At 42.9% G+C, this 10,213-nt stretch overlaps 1 long non-coding RNA gene across 2 annotated transcripts in view; it reads right to left on the reverse strand.

The window, feature by feature from the left end:
- The window catches only part of LOC113961100, a 33,351-nt gene extending 23,402 nt beyond the window's left edge, over positions 1-9,949 (reverse strand). Inside the window, exons 1-2 of one of the 2 annotated variants that reach the window (XR_003532203.1) lie at positions 9,825-9,949; positions 5,914-6,042 (exon numbers count right to left, since the gene is read on the reverse strand). This is a non-coding gene — a long non-coding RNA (uncharacterized LOC113961100). Of the gene's footprint in view, positions 1-5,913; positions 6,043-9,678; positions 9,740-9,824 lie in introns of those variants that run through there. The other variant, XR_003532204.1, reaches the window with a different exon arrangement.
- Between the last annotated feature and the right edge of the window lie 264 nt (positions 9,950-10,213).

Genomic DNA, 10,213 nt, shown 5'->3' on the forward strand with positions numbered 1-10,213 from the left:
CAATCCTCTGCCAAATATGAAGTCAGGCAGAAATGTCTTCAGAGTCTTGAAAAAAAAGCAGAAGGGGAAGGGTTGAAAGAGGACTGCAATGAGGAAGCAATTAGGCAGAAATGCAAAGATTCTGCATTTCAGCCAGGCATGTGTTCTCTTATTTATCTGGGTTTATAAGTGAAGACTACAAGGGGAGCCAAACTTTAAAGAACAAATTGTACACCTTTAGTACTTCAGTTCCATAAACGTGTAATTTTGGATGTTCTAGAAATGCTGATTCTGGGCCAAGATGGAGTCAATTAAGAACACTATAATAAAAAAGTTGAAAAAACCCAACCAACCAAACAACCAACCAAAAAAAGAAAAAAAAGGGGGAAGTAAAAATAGTATATTTCAATACCACAAAAGATCTGTAGATCATCTCAAGCAATTGTGATCATGTGGACTTTTCATACTAGATTCTGATTTCTTCCACTGTATTACTTATGAGTCAGAAAAAAAGCTATACGGGATTCTAAGTATCCGTTATGGAGAATACACTAGTTTCAAATGAAAATATTTATGCATTTATTCATTTATATATACACATATATAAAATACAGCTGTGCACAGAGCAGACCTCTGCTGCTCTGTGTCAATAGCTCTTACCTTCCATCTACAGGCACAAAGGTTATATGCACTTTGCATATGCAAAGGATGCCCCAAGGCAAGGTTCAAGACCAAATGCACAGTTCATACAGACAGAAAATACAGCCACAGGTTCAGCCAGAGGCCACTTTATGACACATATCACATGCCCATGTATGTCCAATACCTTAGTCAGTTACCGGAGATCTTATGATGGACCTTACATCTTATAGGTTTCCCCATGGGCTGCCTGTTGGCAGTCAGTGCAGCAATTGTGTGGATTAGGAGGAGAAGTCAAGTCTACTGGTGGTGTACACAATTTTTTCTGATACCGTTCACAAAGCACAACAATAATAAAGCCACAGGATTCAAGACCTGGGTGACTGCAATTCCACTGAGCAAGGAAGAGAAAGATGTAGCAAGTTTCACCTCTTTCCTCCATTTTGAAACTACAGGGGAAACTACAGGCCCGTCAACCTGACCTCAGTGCCTGGCAAGGTAACGGAGCAGATCATCCTAAGTGCAATCACACAGCACCTACAGGATGGACAAGGGATCAGACCCAGCCACCACGGGTTTAGGAAGGGCAGGTCCTGTCTGACGAACCTAATCTCCTCTTATGATCAGGTGACCCACCTGCTGGATGAGGGGAAGGCTGTGGATGTGTCTACCTGGACTTCAGCAAAGCCTTTGACACCGTCTCCCTCAGCATACTCCTGAAAAAGCTGCAGCTCACGGCTTGGACAGGGGCACTCTGTGCTGGGTTAGGAACTGGCTGATGGCCGGGCCCAGAGAGTGGTGGTGAACGGTGCTGCATCCAGTTGGCAGCCGGTCACTAGTGGTGTCCCCCAGGGATCAGTGTTGGGCCCAGTTGTGTTGGACGAGATATCAGAGTGGAAAAAATTCCAAAAGTGGAGAGAAGTTTATGGAAACTAAAAGAAGACACTACTGAACTGATTTTAAGGACTTTAGAATGTTTATATAATTGTTAATGCATGCATATACCGATGTACCCCATTTATTCCTATTGCCCAGGCATGTTCAGACTTGTTCACCCCCTGTTCTCTTTTTCCTCCCTCTGATTGGCTAAGATTTGCCGCAGTGTGGAGCGACCTACCATTGGTCCCCACTTATCTCCATGTCCCTCCTACCTTTCCTAGTTCACCCTTTGGTTCATTCCCTCATCTGTCCATCCCATGCTCCACCTTTTCTTCCAGCACCTTCCTCCTGAGCTCTATAAAAGGCAGCACCCTCCTTCAATAAACTTGCGATAGCCTCAGACCTTCCACCTTGCAAAGATCCCTTATTGCTGTCATCGTCACCATCCAAATCCAGACCAAGGCACCCAGTTCTGTTTAATACCTTTACTGATGATTTAGATGAGGGGATTGAGTCCACCATCAGCAAATTTGCAGATGACACCAAGTTGGGGGGCAGTGTCGATCAGGTGGAAGGCAGGAGGGCTCTGCAGAGGGACCTGGACAGGCTGGAGAGTTGGGCAGATTCCAACAGGATGAGGTTCAACAAGGCCAAGTGCCAGGTCCTGCACTTTGGCCACAACAACCCCGTGCAGCACTACAGGCTGGGCACAGAGTGGCTGGAGAGCAGCCAGGCAGAAAGGGACTTGGGAGTTTGGATTGACAGGAAGCTGAACATGAGCCAGCAGTGTGCCCAGGTGGCCAAGAAGGCCAATGGCATCCTGGCCTTTGTCAGGAACAGTGAGGTCAACAGGTCCAGGGAAGTGATTCTTGCCCTGTACTCAGTGCTGGTGAGGCCACACCTGGAGTACTGTGTCCAGTTCTGGGCCCCTCAGTTCAGAAAGGATATTGAGGTGCTGGAGCAGGTCCAGAGAAGAGCAATGAGGCTGGTGAAGGGACTCGAGCACAAGTCCTATGAGGAGAGGCTGAGGGAGCTGGGGTTGTTGAGCCTGGAGAAGAGGAGTCTCAGGGGAGACCTCATCACTCTCTACAACTACCTGAAAGGAGGTTGTAGCCAGGTGGGGGTTGGTCTCTTCTCCCAGGCAACTATTAGTAAGACAAGAGGGCATGGTCTTAAGCTGTGCCAGGGGAGGTTTAAGTTGGATATTAGGAAGAAATTCTTTACAGAGAGGGTAATCAGGCATTGGAATGGGCTGCTCAGGGAAGAGGCGGATTCTCCATCCCTGGGGGTTTTTAAGATGAGACTGGATGTGGCACTTAGTGCCATGGTCTAGTAACCATGGCAGTAGTGGATCAAGGGTTGGACTTGATGATCTCAGAGGTCCCTTCCAACCCAGCTGATTCTATGATTCTATGACTCTTTCTGCCCAAGTAGCTCAGGGCAGTGGATGAGGAGTGGGTCTAGCAAACCACCATAAAGATTTGGAAGAGAAGCTACTAGGTTGTATTCACAGGTATGACCACAGACAGAATACTCCAGACTTGCCACATGCCACTGGCATATGAAAGAGTGAATAATGAAGCTTCATTCTTTCTGACCAGCCCAAAGGGTCTTACAAACATCCTGTCTTATGCAGACTGTGCAAGATTTGCGTATAAGAGCTTTCTGGTTTTCACAAAATGAGGCACATGCTGCAGCCTGATCTGCAGCCCCCTGGCTAGGTATTTGGTGTTATTTAGCAATTCTAAAATAGGAGATGTTTTATGATCTGTGTTTCTTCTTGTATATCTTTTCACATATTTGCCTAATTAGGTTCTGCATTATCATTTTTCCAATTATCACTTGCTCAAAGACAAGTGAAACCATAGAGCTTGGCTAGTCTATTTTCTTGCCTGAAGATGGGTGTTAATGAGCATTTGATTTTCATTCCTAATACCACACTAAGATCAATGGTTCATGAATACCATGTTTCCACTTAGTGTAAACTTGTGAGTAAACATCACCACCTGAACTAATAAAAATAAAAAGAACAGCAGAATACAGAGTGGATCACAAATCTCTCACTGATCTCTCTGTATTTGTTGTCTTAGAGGTATAAAGTGCTTCCCTTCTCTGAAATGATTATTTATTTTATTTATACTCATGGCATTTGATTCATCCTCTGATTCACTAGAAAAAGCCTTCTTTCCTTGTTTAACTCAGGAGAAATGTTGGTCTTAACTCACATTAGAAAATTAGTATTGCCAATGCTATTTCTCAGTCCTTGTGAGCTCCCAATCCCTGTGGGTGAAATTTATCTTCATGGAAGGGGAGGAAGAGAATCTGCTCCAGACCTATGCACCATTTTAGTCCACAGAATAGGGTCTACTGGGAGACCCTGATACTCAAGTCTTCCCGTCAGAGATTGACAAGTCATCTAGTAGTTAGTCATGAATCTAATGATGACTGTCAATCCAGTACCTTGTCCCTGTAAAGATGCAGCAGCCTGCTCACAGCTTTCATGTTGCAGATCTAAGCCTATGACTCAGACCCATTAAAGGATTTAGATATCTGAAGTAAGTTGTCAGCAGATTTTCGGTCAAAACATTCCAGCCTCATGTCCTCTGTGTAAACACACTGCTAAGTAAATCTTAGAGGCACCTAATATTTCAGGCATGCAGTTTGATGGGTGCTTCTTGTTCAGCTCAGCATCTGTGCAGCCGTGACTCAGGAAAGTCACTGCTGAATTTGTACCTTCAAGGCCCACAGGGGATCCCCGCCTCAGTCCTGAGATGCAGAGTTTAGCAGGCACACTCAAATCACATCCAACACACCCCAACAGTTTGTTCAAAGCTATGGTCAGCCAAGAGAATTCTGGTAATAGCATGTGTATATAACAACAGCACACAGTAGATATCTACTGGCATATTTTCGTGTCACTTGCCATACATGGCTCCAAAAATTAGTAGTTTACAACACTGTTTTAAAATACACTAAATATTTTGTTTGGCTCCAGAAAGGATTAAAAAGTGCACTAGTACCTTGAGGACTGGCCAGAAGTTTCGTCTTTCAAAATTGAATTCTGAAAGAAATCACAGATCTTGTTCTCCCAAAATTATACTTTGGTTTTCTAATATGTACACTGGCTATGACAACTACCCACCAACTGAATTCTTTCTCCTGTCTCTCAAATTTCCATCAGTCAATACAGCTTTTTATGGAAAAATGTTGTTTTCCCTTGACTCCACATAGAAATTACACATATAAATTAGTGAACTAAAAAGTGAGCTGAGGAATATTCACTGATAATCAAGGACATTAATAATTTACAGACAAATATCTCCAAGACACTGTCAAAAAGAGGATCAGAAAATATCAGGCTAATACATGTTTGCATCATACAGCATGCAATACCATCATACAGACTGTACATGAAGTTATCCACATTTTATGGCAATAATGAACAAAGTGATCAACATTTCAAATATCACACAAATCATCACTGTAATTAGTCGCTAAGGAATGACTACTATACATAACAGAGTGTACTGAATAACTAATATTCTATAGTGTCAATGAAAAGCAAATATATAGCTTATCTCATTATTAATATAATAATTAATTTGGACACAGATCTTTCACTCATCCTTAAACCAGGACTATTAAATCTGAAACAAAAGGTCAGTTCAGTTCTCCATCACATCAGCTACTCTGAGAAGCCGTACAATTATAATCAGGAAATGCATAATTATAACACATGACATAATTTAATTCAATAAATCAAAATATTTTTTGTATTTAATTCATTTGTATGTTACCAAGAAAAACAGAAAGCAGGTAAATGAGGTCATTTACCTGCTATTAGTCCTTTCCAAGCACTCTTGTATCTTTGTGTACCAGCCTAGGACCCCTACTTAATTACTCATTTCATATACTACAAGACATGCCCATTTGTAAAAGGATTTTCTTCCTTAGCTTCAGAAGCATCCTATGTCACATTTATATTTTAATGGCTATATCCCTGGATTGTAAATTTATATGAAATTAGTAGTACGATTTAGAATTATTTTTCTCTGTAAGGAAGTCGGTCCAGATTGTTCTAAAATTTTGTCATTTCACGAGCATCTTGTATACTGCTCCACTAAATTAAGTGTTACAGGTTTTCAAATTTCACTACATTTTTAGAGTATCAAGTTTAGATACATTACAAAGACTCCAATCTCTAAAAAACTCTTTAAAATTATCCAGATTGGGGCACACAAAGTTTGAATCCACAGCTCAGATTCACCAGTTCCTTTTGGAAAATCAAATTATCTTCTTTTTGTAGCCCTGTCTGCTATTTTATTTGATGTTCAAAAGCATCAAATACATCAAATGATGTTGTTTAAAATCCATGTTGAGACTCCTGAGACTACAGAGTCTCTGAGAATATCTTACCTATGTCTTGCTCATCCTCGCCAATGCTGTGCAGCCTGTTTATGTCCTCACAGTCTCAGGAGTCTTGACCTGCCATGACAGCAGAGATGAAGGTGGGCTCTATAGCATGTCAAGCAGTAACTCAGAAGTCTGTTCAATACAAAGATCAGAAGCTGGTCACTGCACACACAAGGAAGAAGGCTCCTGTTCTTCCTGAAGACTGGCGGTTGACAAATAGGTTTAGTACCTTATACGACAGGTATGGGGGCCTGAAGCTGGACAGACCGACTATAGAACCATAGAGTGGTGTGGGTTGGAAGGGATCCTAAAGATCATCCAGTTCCAACCTTCCTGCCATGAGCAGGACACCTTGGACACCTTCCACGAGACCAGGTTGCTCAAAGCCCCATCCAACCTGGCCTTGGACACCTCCAGGGATGGGGCATCCACAACTTCTCTGAACAACTTGTTCCAGTGCCTTACCACCCTCACAGTAAAGAACTTTTTCCTAGTATCTAATCTAAACCTACTCTCTTTCAGTTTGAAGCCATTCCCCCTTGTCACATCACCACATGCCCTTGTAAAATGTCCCTCTCCATCTTTCTTGGGGGCACCCTTCAGGTACTGGAAGGCCAAAATTAGGTCATCCCAAAGCCTTCTCTTCTCCAGGGTGAACAATCCCATGTCTTTCAACCTTTCCTCATAGCAGAGGTGCTCCATCCCCCTGATCACCTTGGTGGTTTCCTCTGGAGTTGCTCCAATAGGTCCATGTCCTTCCTGTGCTGGGGACCCCAGAGCTGGATGCAGTACTGCAGGTGAGGTCTCACCAGAGCAGAGCAGAGGGGTAGAATCCCCTCCCTCACCTGCTGCCCACAATGTTTTGGATGCAGCCCAGGACATACTTCGATGTCTGGGCTGTGAGTGCACATTGATGGCTCATGTCCAGCCTCACCCACCAGGTCCCCCACGTCCTTCTCAGCAGGGCTGCTCTTGGTCTGTTCATCCCCCAGCCTGAGTTAATACTGGGGGTTGTCCCGACCCACCTGATGAGGTGGATAAAGTTCCTTCTAGGTCAGAGGGTTCACCTAGGGCAAGACACTCTATCCCACGCATCATAACCTCCTCTTTTAATTAAAAAAAGAAGGGTACTTTTAGTAGGTGCCTCCATGGAAACTGCAGGCCTCTCAGTCTCTCTTTAGTGACTGAGAAAATTATGGAAGAGATTATTCTGGGAGGTACTGCAAAAACAGCTGAAGGACAATGCAGTCATCAGTCATAGCCAGCATGGCTTTATGAGGGGAAAATCCTGCTGGTCAAACCTAATTTCCCTTTTCAACAAGGTAACCCATCTAGTGGATCAAGGGAAACCAGCTGATGTAGTTTTAGGATTTTAGTAAAGTTTTGATACTATCTCTCATAGGATCCTTCTGGACAAAATGTTCAGCACACAGCTGGATAAACACACCACATGGTGGGTGAGCAGCTGGCTGTCAGGTTGGACACAAAAGAGTTATAGCAAATGAGGTGACATCAGATTGGCAACCTGTCACTAGTGGGTTCCATAGGGCTCCATTCCAGGGCTAGTGGTCTTCAACATCTTTATAAATGACTTGGACACAGGACTCAAAGGTACACTAAATAAATTTGATGATGATACTAAATTGGGAGGAACTGTTGATTCCCTCAAAGACAGAGAGGCCCTGCAGAGAGACCTGGAAAAGTTAGAGGACTCAGCAATCACCAACCATATGAAGTTCACAGTAAGGGCAAGTGCTGAATTCTGCACCTGGGATGGGGCAACCCCTGATTTTTGTTCAACCTGGGGAATGAGGTGCTGGAGAGCAGTGCTGGGAAAATGACCTGGAGGTACTGGTCAATGGCAAGCTGAATATAAATCAGCAGTGCCCTGGCAGCCAGGAGAGACAACCGTGTCCTGGGGGAAATCAGGCAAAGCATCACCAGCCAGGCAAGGGAGGGGATTGTCCAGCTCTGCTCTGCACTGGGGCAGCCTCACCTTAAATATTGTGGCAGTTTTGGGCACCACAATATAAGAAAGATATTAAGCTATTAGAGAGCATCCAAATAAGAGCAATAAAGATGGAGAAGGGTTTAGAGGGGAAGCCGTATGAGGAGCTTGGTCTGTTCAGCCGAGAGGAGGCTGAGGGAAGACTTCATTACAGTCTAAAATTCCTCTTGAGTCGTAATAGAGGGGCAAGCACTGATCTCTGTGGGGATCAGTGACAGGACCTGAAGGAATGGTGTGAAGCTGTGTGTCAGCAGAGGTTTAGGCTGGATGTTAGGAAAACGTTTGCCACCCAGAGGGTGGCTGGGCACTGGAACAGGCTCCCCAGGGAAGTGGTCACAGCACCAAGCCTGATGGAGTTGAATAAGTGTTTGGGCAAGGCTCTCAGGAACCAGGTGTGATTCTGGGGGCTGTCCTGTGCAGGGCCAGGAGTTGGACTCCAGGTTTCTTGTGGGTCCCTTCCAACTCAGGATATCCTGTAGTTCTGTGAACAGAATATTACTGTTTTTTCTTGCAACAAAAAATATACATATTAATGAAAAAAGGCTATTAAACTCAGTTTGAACTAGTGTACAGGAGTACGTCCACAACTATAAATTGGTTATAAGGATGATACTTCAATCAATATTTTGCAAAGCAAAACAGATCTCCAAGAGCCTTTCTGAGATGATTCAAACCAAGCATTTGGATGCAAAGCATCCTTTTAGTCAGAGAACAAGGCAGTACATCTCATAACTCCTCTAGTTCTCAAAAGTAAAATCCATATCACCTCTGAACTGGGAAATATGACCTATTAGGAAACCTTCTAAAGCTAACAATTCCAACTGAAGTTTCTTCCATGGGTACAAGGATACATTGTGAGGACAGGGCAAGAGTTCTTCAATGTATCTTTATATTTTAAGGAGATCTGTGTCTCTATTATACTTTCATGTTCAATTATAAGATGAGTTCAACAATTAAAATAATGGTCAGACTTTCAATACTTCTTAGCTTCCATAATTGAGGCTAGATTTTCAGAACAGACATTTGTATCAAGCACAAAGTACTTGGACATCCAGTCAGTAGTGTAACAATGGGACCTGCTACACAACTAGCAATTTTAAATAAAAAGACTCTAAACTAGTAATTGCAATAGGAATTTAATGCACTTGGCATTTGCATAGTTTTCTCTTTCTTCAAAAGAGCAGGCACACAATACTCAGGAGTCAGTTCTTTCTCTTGCTTTAGCAAGGTTCATGATTCTTTGATTCATAATCCTTCATAATCCTAATAAATCAGGAATAGTGTGGAAACAAATATGTATCAAATTTCAAGATGCAGGGTGAATCACTTCCCCAAATCTGTAGCGCTTAGAAGACAGATAGTGTGGAGAATAATATATTTCTGATCCATCATGTTATATATTTGCTTGATATCAATATTCCATTTATTTCACATTTATTCTACTTAAACAAGTCCACAGGTGCAGTTACATTGTAATTTATTAGTTGGATTAAAAATTGTACTTAAAATGTTATTTTAAAATTCTTTTTTCTCTAGAACTTCCCAGTGGTCTCTGGGAACTGCTATATACAGTTCTGGCAAACACTGGCTTCATAGTTGCTATGAGTTAGTTATTTATTTATGCACCATCCTAGTTGGCAAAATGGGTTTGATTTTGTTAAAGCCACAGTGAATGCGCACAAATCATGATTTTCGAATGAGCTGTTTACTACCAGCTGTTAGTGTTTGAGGCTGAAAGCCATTGCTCAGACATTGCTCACCCTTCAGAAGTGTGAAAGCCATAGACGTTGCTCAGCCTTCCTCTCTCAAGTGTAACTTGGCCCTCAAGCGGAAAGGACAATCTCTAAAATCTCAGTCTCTGGGCCAACACATGACCACACCAGAAAAATAGCCTCACAGTACTTACTTCAGTGGGAAATTTGGATCAGGAAACATTTTCAGGACCAGGGCCTTGACTTCTGATAGACTTTCATCTATCATTTCCAAGCAGGCAGCTAACAAAGTGCTAAGGGTGGATCTTACAGCATGAAACACTTGGGAAGAGGCTGAAGTTGTTTCCTTCAGATCATCCAGCTGCCAGATTCCATGGGGCTTTCTGTCACCAATGACCTCAATGGTATTTGAAGCTGTAATTTCGCACCAGCAAAGTCCTGTCACAGCAAGGTCCTGGGCTGCTTTGGGGAGGATGTGGTGTTTTTCAGTGGTCAGCAATGAGGGAACTGCATGAAGCCTCTTGCTGATGCCACATCAGGGGAGTATCCCGATGTTGCTCATTATGATACCAGCCCGGACTTC

This window comes from Neopelma chrysocephalum, unplaced genomic scaffold (genome assembly GCF_003984885.1).
Source record: "Neopelma chrysocephalum unplaced genomic scaffold, ASM398488v2 Primary Assembly neopelma1_97034, whole genome shotgun sequence".
Lineage (NCBI taxonomy): Eukaryota > Metazoa > Chordata > Aves > Passeriformes > Pipridae > Neopelma > Neopelma chrysocephalum.